Genomic DNA, 23149 nt, shown 5'->3' on the forward strand with positions numbered 1-23149 from the left:
TCCTGAAATATCTTTTCTCTGCATGTAAGCTCCTTCTGCATCCATGAATAAAGACAGATTAGTGGTTGACTGCTGTATTACCAAGGTCAATATATAAGATGATATATATATATTTTGAATTATCAGCATTGATCAAAACCTTTTTCAACTTTCTGTATTCAGAGTCAGTTAATAGGCGGAAACCAGACTTTTATTTTGACATTGCTGAGATTCTGAGAAAATCATTGATTCTTGAAATTAATTCATAATATATTCATATCATTTTTATTATGTACAGTATGTAAAGTTAGCGTAAACTGTTAACTTTATGTACTCTTATTAAATGTACGATTATTCTTCTATATTCAATATTATATGGAAATGACCGCCAACTTTAACCACTGCACATTTATGATCACTTACTGGCTTATTAGTTATTCATTTATAGCTTTTCCTATATATTTAGAAATTATAAGGCTGCACAATAAATGCACAAAACCATGATCATCACTGCTCAATGTGAAAGCACGCACGTAATACAGATTTACCACTGATTACAGAACCAGCTTTAATGACAAGATGCATATTAAATATTACATGTGATTTATTGTGGAGCCCTATAATTTCAAAATATATAGGAAAAAACTATAAATGAATGACTAATGAGCCAGTAAGTGCTCCTCTGCTGCCATCTACAGGTTTTAATGCTGATTTGATGTTTTTTTGTAAATGTAAGAGGTCTCCGGTGTAAATGTATTACAGAAGTACTGATTCACGGCTATCATTGTGAAAGGGTTTAGGCTCAGTCTTTCTCAGAGCGGTCAAAATAAAAGTTCAGACACTTAATGGCCAAAGAGAGCAACTTAACCAGTGGTGATCATTAAAACCACTCATCTTTGCCTTTTGTTGCTGTTATATAACATTATTAATGTTTAATGAATCTCGACCACTTTGCAAACATTTTTGTTAAAACCACTCTGATCAACCTCAACACTCAAAACTACATTGTGCTTGTGATTTTTGTCGTTGACTTATCTCCGTCTTTCTTTTCTAGTGAGATGTCTCTGGTTTTCCTGCGACCTTATACCAGTGTGATCAGCAAGAAGGACAAGCGACTCATGGCTGAGGTGGACACCTCCCCTCTCAAACACTTCGTAACCACCAAGAAGAAGATCAACGGCATCTTTGAGCAGCTGGGCGCCTACATCAAATAGAGCTCAGCCTTTCTGGAAGGTGTCTGCTTTCGTGACTTAGCTCCACTCTTTCACTGCTGCGTGCTGGTCACCTTTCAAGCTGATAAGAGCTCAGATATCAAAGACAGGGTATTAAACAGCTGAAGGCTCAGGTAAAAGCGTGGCTCGGTCAGGCGTATCGTGTCTAAGGCATTTTTCTATCAACATCTTAGGTGTTCTTTAGGCAAGGCTTTGCAAATCTACCCTGGCAGCTCAGAAGCTCACAGCATTTTACTTTATTTGTTGGTTTATTTGAGGTCAGTCATATTTTAGCAAAAAATTGCCAAAACTTCCTCCGCTTAAAATGAAAACCTAAAAAGCTGAAATCCAGTTCTGTCCCTAACCCCGAGATATTGTCTATGCCACATCAAATTGTTGTGGATAAGTGCATAATTACTTTTTTTAGTGATTTAACATAGGGTTATTACTTCATAGACAATAAAACTGTACAATTTCCAAAGATTGCATTAAAATAGTTACATACACTACCAGTCAAAAGTGTTTGAACAGTATGGTTATTAATGATTATTGGATGGGAGGTACATTACATTTTTAATTTGAGTTAAATTTAAGTTGGAGGTTTTTCTAACTTTAAGAGGTTACATGAATATAAAACAGCAGTTAAGAAGAGTTTTACTCTTAAGTATGTTTAGTGAATAGTTATCATAGAGACTCGAGTGTTGGCTCTTTTGATTCGGACCAATAAGCAATCATCTAACATTCTCCCAAAACACCTTAGCAACTGAAAAGCAATGGCGTGCTAATCAATGAGATTGTTGCAGTCATGGCAGCAGCCTTTACTTTTGACTATCAATGCATTTTGAAGTTGCAAATGTTGTTGGTGAAGTATTGAACCATCAAGTGTATCTGAACTGGTCTGTTTTCTTGACAGAGACCTACAGCGATGAGGAACTGGATCCTGTTACTACAGAGGAGCAGGTGGACACATGAAGGTGGTCTTCTTTGGCAGGTATAATGCATACCTATTGTCTTTTACAGCATGAGCGCAAAGATTGTATTCATTGTTTTTATGTCTTGTGTAACTCAGGGGTTCCCAAACTTTCTAAGCCAAAGCTTAGACAAAATATTTAATTGAATTGAAATTTGAAAAATATATATTTTTCAATAATATAATGGCACTTTTGCTTGATGACACTTCTCTGATGGAAGTTAATGGTCACATTGCATGAAAATAAAAAATAAAAAATGTGTGTGTATATATATAATTTTTTTTTTTTTTATTGTCATGCAATGTGACCATTAACTTCCATCAGAGAAGCATCATATATATATATGGGGAAGTCGTGGCCTAATGGTTAGAGGGTTGGACTCCCAATCGAAGGGTTGTGAGTTCTAGTCTCGGGCCGGATGGAATTGTGGGTGGGGGTAGTTCATGTACAGTTCTCTTTCCACCTTCAATACCACGACTTAGGTGCCCTTGAGCAAGGCATCGAACCCCCAACTGCTCCCCGGGCGCCGCAGCATAAATGGCTGCTCACTGCTCCGGGTGTGTGTGTTCACTACTCTGTGTGTGTGCACTTCGGATGGGTTAAATGCAGAGCACAAATTCTGAGTATGGGTCACCATACTTGGCTGAATGTCACTTCACTTTCACTTTTTTTATTTATATATACATACATGCATATGTATATATTTCTTTGTTTAAATATAGGGCTGCACAACATGGCCAAAATTGACAAAGTGTTGTGAATTCTTGGTCATACATTGCAGTTTGAACTACAATATTAATTATAATATACAACTAATACCATCAAAAGTTATTATTATTGCTGTCATTATTAATATTACTGTTATTATTTTTAACTCTAAAGTAATGTTTTTCATGATAAGAGTCCTTCGAGTAATTTACTTTTGAAATAGTCAGGTTTTAAGTACTTAAATGCTAGTGTGTGTGTGTGTGTGTGTGTGTGTGTGTGTGTGTGTGTGTGTGTGTGTGCGTGTGCGTGCTGGCAGACAGTGAACCAGTTGGCCCATGCCTTACACCAGGATGAGGATTTGGACGCAGGCAGTCTGGTGTGTGTCATGTGGCCTAAAGTGAAGTGTGCGATGCTGCGGGATGAACTGGTGCTTGTGGACAGGTGAACACACACTCGAGACACACTGACCGCACTATTAGGAAAAATCAATAGTACAGCACTATTGCATTCAATACGTTGCCTGCTTTACAGATCTATTAATTCTGCACAGATTAAACTTTCACATTCATATTTTTTTATTATAATTTTTATACATCATATTATGATATTTTGCTTGCTAGTGCTGTTTTTAATATTACAATTATATAAGGATACCATTGTAACGGCTTTATAAGCTTTCTGCATTTGAAGCCATATTAGTTATATTTTTCATTTGGAAACTTCTAACATCTTCCTTTTCAAGCCCTGGCACTGATGTCACAACAGAGTTGGACAGTTGGATTGACAAATTCTGCCTTGATGCTGACGTTTTTGTGCTGGTGGCCAATTCAGAGTCCACTTTAATGCAAACAGTGAGTTTAAAATGAACTTCAATTTGTGAAAAAAAAAGCTTACATGGAATTTGCTCTATATTACAGCATTATGATTTCATGTTTTAACGTTTGTGTATAAATCTTGATACATTTGACTTGTACATACATTATACATACATTTAATCTTGTTTAGCACGATTATCTTGTGAGGTGAGTGCACGATCGTCCTGTGACCTCACTGGTGTCAGTGAATCAAAACATGCCTCTCCTCTACCCTCTTAAAGGAAAAGTCATTCTTTCACAAAGTGAACGAGCGCCTCTCCAGCCCCAATATCTTCATCCTGAACAACCACTGGGACGCCTCCGCCAGCGAGCCCGAGTACATGGAGTCTCACCACCCTGAGATGCATTTGAAACTATTAGCATCACTGATACTTAAACCTAATACTGTAAGCATGATTTTTACAAAATATGGGATGAAGTGAAGGTTTAAGAGTAGTTTTTGTCAGTTTTACAAACAAATTTGAATAATAAAAAAACCTAATAATCAATCAATCAATCACCTTTATTTCTATAGCACTTTAAACAAAATACATTGTGTCAAAGCAACTGAACAACATTCATTAGGAAAACAGTGTGTCAATAATGCAAAATGATAGTTAAAGGCAGTTCATCATTGAGTTCAGTGATGTCATCTCTGTTCAGTTTAAATAGTGTCTGTGCATTTATTTGTAATCAAGTCAATGATATCACTGTAGATGAAGTGACCCCAACTATGCAAGCCAGAGGTGACAGCGGCAAGGAACGAAACTCCATCGGTGACAGAATGGAGAAAAAAACCTTGGGAGAAACCAGGCTCAGTTGGGGGGTCAGTTCTCCTCTGACCAGACGAAACCAGTAGTTCAATTCCAGGCTGCAACAAAGTCAGATTGTGCAGAAGAATCATCTGTTTCCTGTGGTCTTGTCCTGGTGCTCTTCTGAGACAAGGTCTTTACAGGGGATCTGTATCTGGGGCTCTAGTTGTCCTGGTCTCCGCTGTCTTTCAGGGCAGTAGAGGTCCTTTCTAGGTGCTGATCCACCATCTGGTCTGGATACATACTGGATCCGGGTGACTGCAGTGACCCTCTGATCTGGATACAGACTGGATCTGGTGGCTACGGTGACCTCGGAATAAACAGAGAAACAGACAAATATTAGTGTAGATGCCAATAAAAATAAATAAATAAATAAATAAAAAAGTGGTGTTTAGCAGGTGGATCATGAGTCTTGTTTGTTTGTCAGGTGAGACGGCAGCACATGGAGCGATGCACTAGTTTTTTAGTGGATGAGCTGCGGGTGGTGGATCGCGCTCAGGCCAGCGACCGGATCTTCTTCATCTCTGCTAAAGAGGCTCTTCAGGCGCGTGTCCAGAAAGCCCAGGGAATGCCTGAAGCAGGTACATCAGGGCTTCACAAACCTTTTTATCACCCAAACTGTATATGAGAAGTATTTTATTGTAATTTTTTTTATTCATAATTTTCCACAATTTGGAGACAAATGATACAGTATTGCAATTATTTTGTTGTATAATGCGATTTGATGCGAGTATAATAAATGTTTCACGTTGTAGCTGGACTTGTCAACATTAGATTCAGAGGTTTTTATAAACCATTTCATATTTGATACAATTCCCCAAATAAAAAAAAATATGATGATGATAATAATAATAGTTATTGTTATACTTTTATTATTTTTAAGTTTTAGTTATAAAAAATTAAGACAATTGTACTGTAAAATAAAAAAAGTGAATATTATATTCCAATTTTTATTTTACTATATATTTTACACTTATTATACTAATATATATATATTACTTTCAAATGTTTACTTTTAAATTTTTATTTCATGCACTTTTTAAAACTTAATTGCCTTTGATATTTCAAAATCAAGCTTTTATTACACTAAATGGGTGGAATATTGGAGGAATGCTGTGAACTTCTGTCAACAGAAATGTAGAAAATTTATGAGAGTGTGCAAATAAAGTGATTCTAGCACACAGTGCTACCAAATTCACATTAAACACAGCACTCTACAGTGATTATTGTACTAAGCTATATCACAATTTCACATTTATTTTGATTAATTGTGCAGACCGAATTTAGTCATTTTAATATTAGAATCGATTTAATGTTACATTTTTTATCATTTGGGAAACCTTGCATTATAGCATCTTAAAGAGCCAGTAAGATGACAATTCTAAGCTTCCTATCACTTTTTTTTTTTGGATTTCAGGTGGTGCTCTGGCTGAAGGTTTTCAAGAGCGAATGTTTGAGTTTAAGAACTTTGAAAGGCGTTTTGAGGTGAGTGTTGTTGGGTTCGAGACTGTTGTTGGTTTAAGCGTGTTGTCTGACTCAGATACGTATGTCCTTACAGGAGTGTATCTCGCAGTCAGCAGTCAAGACTAAGTTTGAGCAGCACACGATGAGGGCCAAGCAGATTTCTGAAGCTCTGTGTCTGATGATGGACTCTGTGCACGTTGCAGCTCAAGAGCAGAGGTGAGTGCAAAGACGCCTGCTTTTCTGAGCGGTAATCATCACATTAAACACTGATCCTCTGGTGACATTGAAATGATGCTGTGCTGTTACAGACAGAGGAGGAGATAGAAAGAGTCAAATGTTGATATTAGGGATAATATCCACAACATATTTGACCAATATAAAATAAACAGTAATTTTTCATGATTTTCCGGAGCTTAAAGAAGATAACATCCTGTCATTTTACACAATAATCTGCCAGTTCGAAATCAAAACACAGTGTTTTGTTTTTGTTATTATCTGTGTGTTCAAATCAAAAGATTCAGCTTTTCATATCAGAGCTGTGAGTGTAAATTTCAACCTAAAGTTACGAATATTAAAATGACATGTTCTCACGGTTAAATCAACAAGCTCTCGGGTTTGCTACTGTTTTACCTTCATACCAGCATGACTGCACATAAACCAGACGACCCACAAAACAGAGTTGCTGCTGCTTCTTACTTCACATGTGGTTAGGATACAGTGATCAGGAACCAGTCTTAGATCAGCTTTATTAAACTGATTCATTTGAAGGATAGCTTTCTGTGCATTGACTGAAATGAATATTTAGAGTGATGAATTTTTGTGTGTGTTCCTATTCAGGATTCATAGTTTAGAGGTGAAAGAGGAGAGGGAAGACAGGCTGGAGTTCATCGATAAACAGCTGGATCTGCTCACTCTGGACTGCAAGAGCAAAATCAAGAAGATCACAGAGGAGGTGGAGAAGCAGGTGAGGCTGTTTCCAGCGCGTTAGTAAGTTAACTATCATCACCGGTATACATCAGGTACGATTTGAGCTCTTAGTGTGGACATACAGTTGAACACATGCAAGTCAAGTCACCTTTATTTGTATAGTGCTTTATTCGGCACTGGTTGTGTCAAAGCAGCTTTACACTGTCAAACAGGAAAATAGTTTGTCAATGATGTAAGAAGACAATAACAGAGTCGTTTCTATATTAAATGGAAACACATAATGTCAAAATTTCAAGGCATTAGTTAGGTAATGGGTATTGTGCAAAACCTGTTTATTGTGGGTTTGGAGTCTTTAGTAACTTTAATTTTCAATTGAAGGTGTTTCCATGTTTCATCCCGTTCGTCACTATGTGTAGGTGTCTAACGCCATGGCAGAGGAGATCCGGAGACTGGCTGTGCTAGTGGACGACTTCCACATGGACTTGCTTCCTTCACAAGTGGTGCTTAAAGTATATAAGCACGTGAGTTGGACTTAAATTGGTCTTCCTTCAATCACCTTTAATCTTTGGTGCTCTATTACATGATGGAGAAATGTATTTTGTGTTATGTCATTTTGATGATTGAAATGATTGGTTTCAGGAGCTGCACAAGCACATAGAAGACGGTCTTGGCAGGAATATGTCTGAGAGATGCTCCTGTGCGATAACTGCAGCGCTGAAAAACACACAGACTTTGATGATAGGTCAGTATCCGTCTCAAACGGTGAGTTTTCATACAGCTCACACCAGTATCAGCAGCAGGTTAAAGCACTTCTGATCGTTCCAGAGGGCCTGAAGCCCCTGCTGCCCATCGGGATTCGAGAGCAGGTGGATATGATGGTGCCCAGACAGTGCTTCGCCCTCAGCTACGACCTCAACTGTGACAAACTCTGCAGCGACTTCCAGGAGGACATCGGCTTCCACTTCTCCCTGGGCTGGACCATGCTGGTCAACTGCTTCCTGGGTCCCAAAAACACACGCCGCGCTCTCATGGGCTACAATGACCAGGTTTCACGTGTTAATTGCAGACTTCTGTTTGGTAATAATGTTCAGATTTGTCCATCTAAATCCGGGTGTCCAATCCTGGTTCTGTAAGGCCAACAATCATGCATATTTCTTCAGTGGGCTAGAAGGCTTCTATGTTCTATGTGAAAGTAGTGCTGAAAAACTGAGTGCTGTGAAACATGGAAGACAAAAATTATATTCCTATTATGGATTTTTGAAAATTAGTTTTCATGCAGTGTGTAATGCAGCTCTAAGTGAATGAAAACATCCTGACAATTTTAAATCTGAAATTGAACCGTGTGTATAGTTATTGTCTCTCAAAAGAAAAAGTTTTTTAAATGAATCCCAAGCCGTTTCATGTTGATATCAACATGAAACATCAGCATACTGGCCACCCACTTGTTGGTCTTTTCACGTCAGTCTGAATAAGATGCAGATTCACTCTTTGCCACTAGGTGCCACTTTTGGAGCAGTAAAATAGCGGTTTCCCCAGTAACGCTGTAAACAGAGCAGCACTGTGCTCACAAACACTGCTTTATCAGGCATTACAGGCTCAGGATGAAACGAAAATGAAATCAGCCAATCACCACAGATTAGCGTCACGCAAAGGAGCATGCATTGTCAACGTGTCAAACCAAAACATAAACCTTACACTAGCCATAATAGGGGCACATTAAAATATACTCAATAAACAATGTAATATGAATAAGTATTTATTCAACAATAATAAAATAAAAATAAATAAAAGAAAAATTGAAAATTGTGAAGAACATAAATGCAATAGTGAAGTAAAACTATTTTCCCCTCTCCTACTGTATGTTTTTCTGTCAAGCGCAAAAGTTTTAAAAATGTCCTCGTATAGGGAGACTGCAGTTGCTGAAAACACCAGTCATCACATGAGCTTGAGTTAGGGCTGTGCAGCGGAGCCAGTGTTTATATCTGAATCTGTAACAATCACAGAATTATTCGTATCTGTATTTGGATAATACCGGTAGTAGGCGGTAGTGATGCGCAGGTCAGATTTTGTTCCAACCCGCGGGTCCCGCTTTTATGGAATTATTTGGCCTGTCCTGCAAATATAGTAACATTTCTTTACCCATTCTGACCCGACAGGGGACATCATGCAAGTTACGTTGCTACTTAGACCTTCATATAGTAACCTTATCAAAGAACCTAATAAAATATGAAAACATATATTCCAAATATTTAATATAGGCTATAGGAAATTGCACTAGTAATGGTTCGTTCGTGAAGTAATCTTTCAGTTGAATGAATTGGTCTTATTCACATGATCCACTGACTCATATTTCTCGTTCACTGAAGTTCCTCCCTCCACAGGCGAGTGGCGCTATCAGCAGCGCATGCGCAGCTCGGTGAACCGGGTATCTGTGAAGTGTTTCATCTTGTCAAAGAGTTACTCAGCCTCGAGCCAATAGCTTTCAAGTATGAGATGTGACGGAGCATGTGATTTGTTGAATGTAGTGATCTCGTTCATAAACTCGTTCATAAACATAGAACTGCTACATATTGTTCGTAAATGAAATGAATGAGATTATACCGGGTCAGTCGGCCAAGCATGCAAATCTCGTTCAGCAATCAGCAGATACAAACCGCAGTTATAGGTACTGTGCACATACGCTTTCGTTTTCATATTTAGCATACAGAACATAACTCCACGTTTAATCCCCGATTTATTAATGTGAATATATTATATATGAACTGTCTGACCAAACAATTAAAATGTTAATTATACAAGAAAACCATGTGCTTTGTTCATCTGAACAACTTATTTAGACTATTTATTGAATGCGATTATGCACACATTTTACAGTTTTTTTTCAGTCGCTAACAAGCATTTTTCCAAGCAGTTGTCACATTTTCAAAACTCTAAACAAAAATTAGCACAGGATCTGTCTATTGTGGCCATACCATTCTCACATTTCATGTCGTTTTCACACAATATGGAGTCATTGAGAGGTGAGAGGAGCAGGAGCAGTGAGAGATGCAGTGAGAGGAGCAGTGTTGGAGAGGAAAGAGACTGCTAGGCTTGGGTTCTAATTATCAGCAGTATACACTCCTGGTGTGTCGGTCAGGACACAATGAATGAGGAGACTGGAGCTTCTTTCCAAAGTGTATTCAAAATTAGTCTAAAAATAACAAAACATAACAGTATAAGTAAAACGGGTTTACAAATAAATCAGACACTTCTTAATCAAGAATAACAGCATTTTCATTATAATCTAAATAACAGCTGTAGTTTTCAATATGCAGAGGATGCAATTAAAGACAATATAACTATTGATCTGGTCCCACAAAATGGTTTCAGTCTTAATATATTAACAAATCCTGGTCCATTAAACCGTTTATCAATTCTCAAATAACATCATCAAAAACGTAGCAATACTGGTTAATCCTTACACAGTATCAAGACATAACCAATTACTATGTAAACTGTAACATCAAAAGCTGTATTTAGTAGAAATTGCACATCATATCTTGTTTATCTATCGACGATCACACGTGAATCGTTACATGCCCATACATGCCTGTGTAAACTATAAGGTTAAATAATACACTTCAAAACGCATTTAAAACATATGTAAACTGAAGAGAACTTACTTTATGGTCATGAACTAACACTTTGAAACACCAAACGCCGACAAACATCCAAAATAACAGGCAGGAAAAACTTTGGTGCGCAGCTGAGGAAAACTTGAGCACAGCTGCCGTTCTCTCAGTAATAATACAAGCAGTCATCAGGCAGCAAACCAGTACAATAATGCCTCCTACTGGATGTACGTGGAAATACAGTCTACAATTATCAAAATAAGAGTCCCTTCAATAAAAGACCTAATTTCTCTAGGAGCCTTTCATACAGCCGCCCCCAAAGGTGCTGTGCAACTTTGCTCCTACTAAAAGGCGACTTAACTTAGGATGAGTTGGTAGGATGGGTTTCGTTATCTGGCAGAGCTGGAAGGATCACCAACCGTGCTACGGGTCTGGTGTAGACTTGCCCCTTTATATCCACATCAGCAGACCTGACATGTCCATCCGAACTGTGGTGCGTCCTGATGACATGTCCAACAGGCCAGAGGGCCCTAGGCATCTGTGGATCTACAATCATAACAACCGTTTTCTCTGTTAGATCTGGGGGTGAGGACTGCCACTTTTGCCGTGTCTGGAGGCCTGGGAGGTAGTTTCGGATAAACCTGGACCAGAAGTTATCCGCCAGGACTTGCGAATGCCTCCAGCGTCTGCGACTTAACAATTCAGACTCCGGGTAGATTACCTGTGGCAAGGAACCATCTGGCCGCCCCATGAGCAAACTGTTTGGGGTCACTGGGTCAATGTCGGCAACATCCGAAGACACGTTCCCTAAAGGCTTTGAGTTAAGAATAGATTCTACCTCTAGGAGAACTGTCAGCAGGACTTCTTCCGGAACGGACTGAGCTCCCACAGTAGTATAAAGGGCTGACTTTACCGATCGTACCTCTCTCTCCCACACTCCTCCGAAATGTGGGGCTGCTGGAGGATTGAAATGAAATTGTATCCTCTGTCGAGCAAGCTGTTTCTGTAAGTCAGGAGCCATTTCAGCGAAGGCTTCTCTCAGCTCTCTTTCACCCCCTTTGAAATTTGTTCCCCTGTCTGACCACAGTTCCATTGGTGTTCCCCTTCGTGCAACAAACCGCCTAAAGGCCATCAGGAAGGAATCAGTATTCATGGTACTGAGGAGGTCCAAGTGCACCGCTCTAGTAGTTAGACACTTAAAGATTATCCCCCAGCGTTTCTCTGTGCGTCTCCCAATTTTAATAAGCATTGGCCCAAAGCAGTCTACACCACATGAGTAAAAGGCAGGTTTGTGGAGACGGAGACGGGCAGAAGGCAAGTCTGCCATTTTAGGAATAGTTGGCTGTGCCCTCCAACGCTGACATTCTGGACACCCATGCTGGTGCCGACGAATGGCTTCACGACCACGAAGAATCCAATAATGGCGTCGGATTTCGGCAAACACACGCTCAGCTCCTGGGTGATGTAACTTGCAATCATAATGCTTAATCAGTAAACGGGTGACTGGATGATGAGCGTCCAATACAATGGGGTGTAAGGTACATTTTTCTATTGACTCAGCTCTCCTCAATCGACCTCCCACTCTGATTAAACCACTAAATCTGTCCAGTTCAGGAGCTAAGGTAAGAAGATTACTGTCAGCAGACACTGGCTTCCCTTTCTCCAAATGTTGATAGTCATTGGGAAAAGACTCCTGCTGTACTCGCTTGAGAATAAGGATCTCCGCTTGATTATAATCATTTGCATCGGGAAAGGAATCAGAGGTAGAGTTTACCTGAATTTCCTTAGCGGTGGCATCCAGGAGTTCTTGCCAGGTGTGATAGTTCCAAACATCCGGTATACTGGATCGGGGTGGTACTGCAGCGGTACCGCAAAAGGCAGACTTCCGTAGCTCTGTGGGGTCATCTGTCAGGTCTGTTCCTGGCATTACTGGCCAGGTGGCTGGATCTTGGAGTAAAAAGGGAGGTCCTTGAGACCATCTATTCATCCCTGAAAGAACATTCAGTGGTCTGCCTCTGGTGAGGTCATCGGCAGGATTGCTAGCAGAATCCACATAGCGCCAAGAACAATTCCCTGTTAGCTCCTGGATTTCGGCAACTCTATTGCCAACAAAAACTTTGTAATGGCATGATTCCGAGTTCAGCCAGGTAAGGACAGTGGAGGAGTCTGTCCACAACACCGTGGTCTCAATTTGCAAGGTCAGTTCCCTCTGAAGCAATCTGGCTAACTGAGCAGCCACAAGAGCTCCACAAAGTTCCAATCGAGGAATGGAATGAGAACGTTTGGGTGCTACTCGGGATCGAGCTACCATGAAAGACAGGTACACTTGGCCTCTTTTGTCAGTGGTCCTCATGTATGCCACAGCTCCATATGCCTGTTCGGAGGCATCTGAAAAGATGTGAACTTCATGTATGGCACCATCCTTCTCCACCTCAAGAGGGACATAAGTCCTAGGGAGGGTTATGTTTGGTAGGTACTGGAGTTCATTCTCCCAGACGTGCCATGACTGCAAGAGTTCAGGAGGTAAGTTTGGATCATCCCAACCCCGCTGCTTATTCCATAGCTGCCTAATGATGACCTTGGCTCGAGTAGTGTACGGCAAAAGAAGTCCGAGAGGGTCATATTGAGTGGCTAGGACCTTGTAGATGTTCCTGAGGGTGGGAGTCTTATACACAACAGGTCGGCTCTTGAATGACAGTTTATCAGTCTGCCAGTTCCAGTGTAGACCTAAGGTTGATTCTGATATGTCGGTCTTGTCTTGAGCTAACCAAAGTTCCAAGCTCTCAGCTTGAGCTTCTGTGGGTAAATGACTCAGAACTCCGGGAACATTGCTGGCCCACTGTCGTATCTCAAATCCAGCTGTAGAAAGCATCTCTCTCAATCCATCAACCAGACACCTCGCCGCTTCAGGGGTGCTCAGACTCTGAAGGCAATTGTCCACATAAAAACATTTCTCTACTGAGAACCTGATGGACTCATCAGCCACACTGTGCTCGGTCACATGGCGCTGCAGAGCATAAGTGGCACAGCACGGACTGCATGCAGTGCCAAATGGTAACACCTGCCATTCGAAAACTTTAGGTGGTTCTCCCACTTTCAGATCACGCCACAGGAAACGCAGTAGTGGACGATCTTCAGGAAGGAGGCAGACCTGATGGAACATCACCTTGATGTCACCACTTACTGCGACTGAATGCTCCCTAAATCTGATGAGTACACCTAGCAATGATGCGCCAAGTGTAGGGCCAGGCAGCAGATACTGATTGAGACTCTGCCCATGATATTGGTGGGAACAGTTGAAAACCACACGAGATTTCTCGTTATGACTGACAATGTGGTGAGGTATATACCAACATTCTTCTGAGTCTGTTGTTTCTTTATTTACTTCCTGGACAGCTCCTTTCTGCTTGAGCTTCTCCATCTCAGCTCTGTAGATCTCTGCTTTCACCGTATCCTTCAACAAACGTTTCTCAATACTGCGCAGGTTAGGCATGACTGATTCCTTAGGGGCATGCAACATAGGCATATCTTTCTGCCGTAACAAGGGTGTTGCAAGTCGAAGAATGCCATTGACTTCGGTGCAGATGGTTTTGGTTTCGAGTAACTTTAAAGCTTCCTGATCTTGTTTAGATCGAGTCACCTCTTTCTCATCTCTGTGTGGAACAGTTTCCATCTGCCAGAGCCTTTGGACATTCTTAAAGAGCTCATCTTGAGGTGGAAGGACTGATGTCAGCAGGCATTGTTGGGAGGATGCAGGCCGCCCCATGAATGATGCAGGGCCCTGGAGGGTCCATCCCAGGAGTGTGAGGACAGCAGCAGGTCCACCTGGAGAACCTAATCTGACAGGTTCAATTGGGGTAATGAGATGGGGCTGATCTGACCCAATCAGAAGTAGAGGCTGAACATCTTTAATTTGCAGGATGGGAAGACCATGTAAGTGGTGATACTTCTTCTGCAGCTGATCCACAGGATAAGACTGTCGTGACAAATTGAGGCGATCAGCAGTGAAGGCATGTTCGATTTTGTAAAGAATTTGAGGCTTGTGGGTTGAGGATACTTGAAAGGAGATAGATGACCCACGAAGAACTTCAATGTCTTGTCGAACAGTGTGCAAGGAGAGATCTTCAGGTGTACCCTGTATACCGAGGGCTTTGGCAGCAGTAGGGAGCAAGATGGTCCTCTCAGAGCCATCATCCAGAAGTGCAAATGTATGTGCAGAGGTCGAAGATGTTTGCCTTGACATAGGTTGCAGGGCTTCTTCAGGTCACACTGAGCAGCGTGGTGAGTCCTGGCACAGCGCCAACAACGATTATTTTCTCGAATCCAGTCTTTGGCCTGATCAGTGGTAAGTTTAGCGAATGCTTTGCATTGACTCAAATAATGCTCTGTGCTATCACAGAATGGGCAGAACCGTTTCATTTCACTTGACTTGGTCCTTTGAGTAGTACCCTTCTGAGGTGATAGGGAAGTTAAATTATGAGCCTCTCCAACTCCATGAAGAACGGCTACAGTCCTTTTACTCTGTACAGGTCGGAAAGTCTGACGGTCTTGGACTCCTCGTGAGACAATTTCAACATCAAAGTCATGACACCAAGCTTCATAGCGGAGCCAGTTTGAAAGGTCGTGCAGAGTAGGTACAGTTCCAGGTTGCCGGAACATGTGACGGCGGAACTCAGCTCGTTGCTCAGTAGGAAGTTTACTCACAAGGCGTGCCACATGTGACCCACAATTCAATTCAATGTCACCTTCAGGTCCTAAAGTTTTCAACAAACCCACCAACGACTGTACCTGCAGAGCAAACTTTTGAAATGCAACAGTATCCCCACGCCTTACATCAGGAGCTTCTAAAACACTTGCAATTTTCCTCAATGCTAGTTGGTGGGGCTGACCAAACTTCTCATGGAGGGCCACCATGGTGTCAGTAAATGGGGTAGGCGAGTTCAGAAAGGCATCCGCAATCAGCTTAGCTTCATCCAACTTTAAATGGTCCACCAGTATTTGATACTTAAAGAGTTCAGTCCCATCTGGAGGAAGCAAATTCTCTAAGGCAATTCGAAGTCTGGCGAACTCGCTTGGATCTGGCCGGCTGAACTTGGGGATGGTAGGGGTAGGCCCTCTATAGACATACTCTGACCCTGAGGTGTGGGTAAAATGTGGTATATTGGACTCTACTTTAACTGCAGGTGTTGGATGACTTGGCTGAGCTGGCATGGCTCCATATCGAGGAGAAGAAACTGGGATTTGAACCTGTGAAGGTTTCCGATATAAGGACTGTGCAGTTGAGGATAACAACTCTCTGAGGTCTTCAGGGGTTGGTGGCGGAGGTAGCACATCTGTACTTTGAGAATAATACTGAGGAGGCAGATATGATTGGGAAGATTGAGACTTGGAGGCCTTCGAGTACCTCGGTACCCCTCGTTGGTATGTAGCTGTGCTGGGTTTTGATAACTTTAAAGTCTCCATGCCCCTTCTCAGTTCTAACTCGGGCTCAGGCCAGGGTGGAAGCTCAGACCATTCTTTATCCTCAGCTGGTGTGGCCTGCTCTGTCTGGTCAACGTGGCAGGAAGGACGGGATGGCAATTTGGGATCTGATCGCACTGGAGGACTATCATGGCTTTTACTTGGACTGAGCTCTGCTCTCAAGGCTTGAGCAACTTTAACTAGTTCTTTGAACTCAGTACTAACTGCTTTCAACTCCATCATGTCATCACGAAAGGCTTGGTGTGTCTGCAGCAGCTGTGCATTCTCTCTGCGAATGGCTTGTAGCTCATTATAGTACTCAGGCTTAGGGTATCTGGGCTGCTGGGCTGACATGAATGACTGAGGTAGGTTTTCACTATGCTCTGCAGAACTGAAGCTTGGTGATCTCAACCGAGGGCCGGTGGGAAGCGCAGCATCATCACAGAGGTAATTAGGATTGTGCCATGATGACTGGAGAGGTGTCAAAGGGGCTGGTACCTCCCAGTGGGGTGAAATAGCAGGTTCCGTTACAGCTCTGCCACCTACATACTGCACTTCGAAGTCATGGAGACGTACTGGTGGACGTGTTTGGCGTTTTGGTCTGGATGTTCCAACGATCTCCTCATCTGATTCCATGGTACCCGAAATGAACCCTGCATCCGGCTCGAAGGACCAGTTGTTGGAGAGGAAAGAGACTGCTAGGCTTGGGTTCTAATTATCAGCAGTATACACTCCTGGTGTGTCGGTCAGGACACAATGAATGAGGAGACTGGAGCTTCTTTCCAAAGTGTATTCAAAATTAGTCTAAAAATAACAAAACATAACAGTATAAGTAAAACAGGTTTACAAATAAATCAGACACTTCTTAATCAAGAATAACAGCATTTTCATTATAATCTAAATAACAGCTGTAGTTTTCAATATGCAGAGGATGCAATTAAAGACAATATAACTATTGATCTGGTCCCACAAAATGGTTTCAGTCTTAATATATTAACAAATCCAGGTCCATTAAACCGTTTATCAATTCTCAAATAACATCATCAAAAACGTAGCAATACTGGTTAATCCTTACACAGTATCAAGACATAACCAATTACTATGTAAACTGTAACATCAAAAGCTGTATTTAGTAGAAATTGCACATCATATCTTGTTTATCTATCGACGATCACACGTGAATCGTTACATGCCCATACATGCCTGTGTAAACTATAAGGTTAAATAATACACTTCAAAACGCATTTAAAACATATGTAAACTGAAGAGAACTTACTTTATGGTCATGAACTAACACTTTGAAACACCAAACGCCGACAAACATCCAAAATAACAGGCAGGAAAAACTTCGGTGCGCAGCTGAGGAAAACTTGAGCACACCTGCCGTTCTCTCAGTAATAATACAAGCAGTCATCAGGCAGCAAACCAGTACAATAATGCCTCCTACTGGATGTACGTGGAAATACAGTCTACAATTATCAAAATAAGAGTCCCTTCAATAAAAGACCTAATTTCTCTAGGAGCCTTTCATACAAGCAGGAGCAGTGAGAGATGCACTGAGAGGTGCAGGAGCAGTGAGAGGAGCAGTGAGAGGAACAGGAGCAGTGAGAGGAGCAGGAGCAGTGAGAGAAGCATGAGCAGTGAGAGGTGCAGGAGCAGTGAGAGGAGCAGTGAGAGGAGCAGGTGCAGTGAGAGGAGCAGGAGCAGTGAGAGGAGCAGGAGCAGTGAGAGGTGCAGGAGCAGTGAGAGGTGCAGGAGCAGTGAGAGGAGCAGGAGCAGTGAGAGGTGCAGGAGCAGTGAGAGGAGCAGGAGCAGTGAGAGGAACAGGTGCAGTGAGAGGAGCAGGAGCAGTGAGAGGAGCAGTGAGAGGAGCAGGTGCAGTGAGAGGAGCAGGAGCAGTGAGAGGAGCAGGAGCAGTGAGAGGAGCAGTGAGAGGAGCAGGTGCAGTGAGAGGAGCAGGAGCAGTGAGAGGAGCAGGAGCAGTGAGAGGTGCAGGAGCAGTGAGAGGAACAGGAGCAGTGAGAGGAGCAGGAGCAGTGAGAGGTGCAGGAGCAGTGAGAGGAGCAGTGAGAGGAGCAGGTGCAGTGAGAGGAACAGGAGCAGTGAGAGGAGCATGAGCAGTGAGAGGTGCAGGAGCAGTGAGAGGAGCAGTGAGAGGAGCAGGTGCAGTGAGAGGAGCAGGAGCAGTGAGAGGAGCAGGAGCAGTGAGAGGTGCAGGAGCAGTGAGAGGAGCAGGTGCAGTGAGAGGTGCAGGAGCAGTTAGAGGAGCAGGAGCAGTGAGAGGAGCAGTGAGAGGAGCAGGTGCAGTGAGAGGAGCAGGAGCAGTGAGAGGTGCAGGAGCAGTGAGAGGAGCAGGAGCAGTGAGAGGAGCAGGAACAGTGAGAGGAGCAGTGAGAGGAGCAGGTGCAGTGAGAGGAGCAGGAGCAGTGAGAGGAGCAGGAGCAGTGAGAGGAGCAGTGAGAGGAGCAGGTGCAGTGAGAGGAGCAGGAGCAGTGAGAGGAGCAGGAGCAGTGAGAGGTGCAGGAGCAGTGAGAGGAACAGGAGCAGTGAGAGGAGCAGGAGCAGTGAGAGGAGCAGGAGCAGTGAGAGGTGCAGGAGCAGTGAGAGGAGCAGTGAGAGGAGCAGTGAGAGGAGCAAGAGCAGTGAGAGGAGCAGGAGCAGTGAGAGGAACAGGAGCAGTGAGAGATTGTTTTTATTTCACCCCCCCCTCCCCCCTTTTTATCTGGGCTTTTTGCTGTTGTTGTTGTTTTTTTTTTTTTTTGTTCAGAATGCTCTTATATGTTTCATGGATATTTTGTTCACTGTAAGCAATACTGTCAAACCTTTTCTGTTCTATCATACTGTGTTTCTAATGTACCTCCTGCAGTAAACAGTAATGGAAAAAAATAGCTTTTTACTGGAATGCTTTTGAATGTGAACATTACTGTACATTTGGACATACAGTTCCTAACCAAGAAATTTAGTGTAAAACAGTGAATTGCATGTTTTGCATGCAAAAACCTGTAAAACTGAGACTGAAAAGTCTATGCAGTTTTTGTAATATCAACAATAGCCAGTATTTTGAAACCTGGCTTACTTTGATTGACTGCATGTACCTTTTGAGGTGAAAACGTGTTATTCTTTGACAGAATAATTTAATTTTGAGTCCGATTTCCAGTGTTTTGGTAAAGTTGGTGTGTGCAGTGAAAGATGTGTTCTATTTTGAAATGAAGATTTAGTATATATTTGATAAAAATGTGTTTTTGAGAAGAAAATTATCCATTTGGCCAATTGTGTTTTGTAGGTGTTAGTCTGTGTTAAGAGTTTAGAAAAAGTATCTGAAGTATGGTTAAGCACTTGTTAGCGATTGAAAAAAACTGTAATAAAGCCAAATCAGTTTTTTAAATGTGTGACATTTAAATATACACACATAGTCAAATGTGCACGCTTTTGTATTATAGTTGATATTACTCTTGCAGTTTGTTTGATTTTCAACTAGTTTGATTCATAAAGTTTACTTTACATTCTCATCAAGTGTGTGTTTCGTGTGGTCAGGTTCCCAGGCCTCTGGCCATCACTCCGGTCAGCACCTGTATGCCTCCTTTCCCTCAGGGGTCCATGACCCAGGAAGAGATTATGGTTTCGATGGTAACCGGACTGGCATCACTCACCTCTCGGACATCAATGGGCATTATAGTCGTCGGAGGAGTGGTAAGATCATAATCTCTGATGCACTACAAAATATAATGCACAATCTGTCTTCATTTCCTCGCCAGCATCTTCTGGTCTAATGACTTCAGTCACAGTGACTGTGGGAATATCTGACGGATTTAATGTTTGTGTCTCAGATCTGGAAGGCGGTGGGCTGGAGGCTCATCGCTCTCTCTGTGGGTCTCTACAGGCTAGTGTTCGTTTATGAGAGACTCACCTGGACCACAAGGGCCAAAGAAAGCATTTAAAAGACAGTTTGTGGAGTACGCCAGTGAGAAACTACAGCTCATCGTCAGCTACACGGGATCCAACTGCAGCCATCAGGTTCAGCAGTAAGTTTGAGTCTCAGTATAAACCAGATCGGAGTTGATCTGGATCTCGATGCAAATGCAATGCTGTTGTGTCATTTAGACATCAAATTATGCAGACTAGTGGCCCTGAACACCACTACTGTCCTCTAGTGGAGAAATTAAATACATGAAGTACATGTTATGAGAGATTTATTTTCTGTAGTAGTGTTTTTCAGTCATTGTTGAATCCAGCCTGTTTCCCTATGAATGTTTGTCCCAGGGAGCTGGCCGGCACTTTCTCTCAGCTCTGTCAGCAGGTGGATGTCACCAGACAGCAGCTGGACGATGAAATACGGGATCTGAACAGCAAGATCGAACAGCTGGACGGCCTGTAGAGTAATGCCAAGCTGCTCAGGTGAGAGTCTGTGATGTCACATCATGTGATCATGCATTTGCTGTGTGTTTGCTGTTGACTTTTGTTTATATGATGTCTTATTCAGGATTAGACAACATAAACACTATAGTTTATAGGTTTAGGTTCATGAAGATTTTTAAAAGGAATGAACACTTTTATTCAGAAAGGATGCAATAAATTTATCTGATCTTTATAATCATCACAAAATCCAGAGAATCGGGAGTAACGATTCTGAAAATTCAGCGTTGTCATCACAGGAATAAATTAATTTGTAACTGTATTAAAATTGCATACATGCATTTTGAATTGTAATCATATTTCACAATATTACTGTTTTTTTTACTGTATTTCTTTATCAAATAAATGCATCTTTGGTGAACATAAGAGACTTATTTCAAGTTACCGCAAACCACCAAACCACTTTTTCAGAACCATTTCAAAATAATGCACATTTTGGTTACAATTATCAAGATATGTTTTCATAACAGGTTTTACTGGAAATTATTTATAAATGCATCAGTGTATGTGACCCCGGACCACAAGACCAGAATTTTTCGAAAATTGCGATTTATACATTGGTATACATTGATATATGGTTTATTAGGATCAGACAATATTTGTCTGAGATACAACTATATGAATATCTGAAATCTGAGGGGACAAAAAAAAATCAAAATACTGAGAATATCACCTTAGAATTTGTCCAAATCAATTCTTAGCAGTGCATATTACTAATCAAAAATTGAGGTTTTATATATTTACAGTAGGTAATTTACAAATTATCTTCATGGAGCATGGTCTTTACTTAATCTCCTAATGATTTTTGGCATAAAAGAAAATTCAATGTTTTTCTTGGCTATTGCTACAAATATACCACAGCGACCCAAGTCTGGTTTTGTGCTCCAGGATCACATATACATAATTGTAAATATCAATATATACCTACATGTGTGTTTTGGACTAGAAAGAACTAGAGAGAAATCCTTAACTTTCAGAGCTGATTTGTGGAAATTCAACACTCTTTGGACACACAATTTAAACATTTCTTGTGCCTAGTGAGTTTAACTCCAGTTAGCAGGGGGGAAAACTAGTCTGCCGCTCTGACCTTTCAAAAATAAAGCACCGTAAAATAATTTTGTATATTTCTGGTGTTCATTTCATTGTGATTTCTTCCCCAGGAATAAAGCTGGCTGGCTGGACAGTGAACTCAACATGTTTACCCAGCAGTACCTTCACCAGGGCCGATAGAGGTCCATCTGGACACCTAGCCATGCTTTCAACCCTTTATATCAGCAGACCAAATATTGCTTAGCATATTTCTCTTTTTTTTCTATCAGGATGCATTTGAGAGTGCAGTGACGTGCCACTTTGTTTTGCACACATTGTTTGAATTTTATTATTTATTCTCGAGTGAAGAGGTCATGTTAACAGCTTGGCCTCTTTGTAGACTGTGTTATATTCGAGATGTGTTAGCTATGGAGTGAGATTTATGCCAAAACCTCACACACACACAAAACGTGTTTTACTCACACCCAACAATTCACAAACAAACTCAGTGTGGTTTGCAAATACAAAACATCACTCACAAACTAATGCATTTTGTTCTGCAAATAAAAAACGTAGCTATCAAACAAATACAGTACGTTTTACATATACAAAGAAACGTATGTCTTCAATGACAAAAATATCTTCCAAGTACAAACTTAAATCTTTCAAGTACAAAACAAAATCCTTCAAATACAAAACAAAATCCTTCAAGTACAAAACAAAATCCTTCAAGTACAAAACAAAATCCTTCAAGTACAAAACAAAATCCTTCAAGTACAAAACAAAATCCTTCAAGTACAAAACAAAATTCTACAAGTACGAAAAACTGTCACGTGACTTTTGGCACAAATTTTCCGCCTTGCTGATCCACACGCAAATGCCTTCAGATCCACACACATGCTAGTAAACGGTCATGTAATTCGCACTCCACAACAGCGGGTGGCGCTGTTAGCGACTTGCTTGGCGCAGCCACCGACATGGAAACAGGAGAGAACAAGAAACGCTAGCGTGAGGGATGTTTTGAACACGATGGTGAGCCAACAGGTGAGTTTCCAGTCATTGCTGGTGAAAAATCAGCCTGAAGGGGTTGTTATTCGCTAACCGCCGCGCTATATACGATCCCACTTATTACATTGCTACCTACAAAATAAATAATTTGACAAAATTTATTGATTTTAAAAACGATTGTATTGCTTCCGCTAAAGAAAATAGTCCGTTCCGCGTCCATATCAACGGTCTGTTTTTCATGGCAAGGGTGTTTTTAGACCTCCAAATCAACCCTGGTCTTCTCCTGCTAGTTTCCAATAGAATATAGAGGCTTTATTCCATGTCAAATCAGTCAGAATCCAGGAAAGTGGTTGCAGCAACATCTCAGATAAAGAGTTTTTCTATATTATATTTGGGTCCCAAAACCAAGGCCTGTAAAAATATTCATATTTTTTGTCAGTCCTTGAGATTGTCATTTTTATAGCATCAAAAACACTATCAGAGAACCATGTTTGGGCATTAATATCTTAAAGTGTTATTCATAGCCTCACCGAACTTTGCAGGATGGAAGACAAACATGTTCTTAGTATAACTGAACCAAAGTTTGTACTGCATGTCTATTGAGATTCTACAAGGCCCTAGACTTGGGTAAATGGCTAAACCCCTGATACTGAGGGTATTATAAACTCATTTTCTGCATCCATATGATATCAATCATTACAT

At 41.3% G+C, this 23149-nt stretch overlaps 1 pseudogene; it reads left to right on the forward strand.

The window, feature by feature from the left end:
- The first annotated feature begins 1037 nt into the window (after positions 1 to 1037).
- On the forward strand, positions 1038 to 21860 carry LOC128018100 (mitofusin-2-like; annotated as a pseudogene).
- Positions 21861 to 23149: the final 1289 nt, after the last annotated feature.

Source organism: Carassius gibelio, chromosome A8, assembly GCF_023724105.1.
Source record: "Carassius gibelio isolate Cgi1373 ecotype wild population from Czech Republic chromosome A8, carGib1.2-hapl.c, whole genome shotgun sequence".
Classification (NCBI taxonomy): Eukaryota; Metazoa; Chordata; class Actinopteri; order Cypriniformes; family Cyprinidae; genus Carassius; species Carassius gibelio.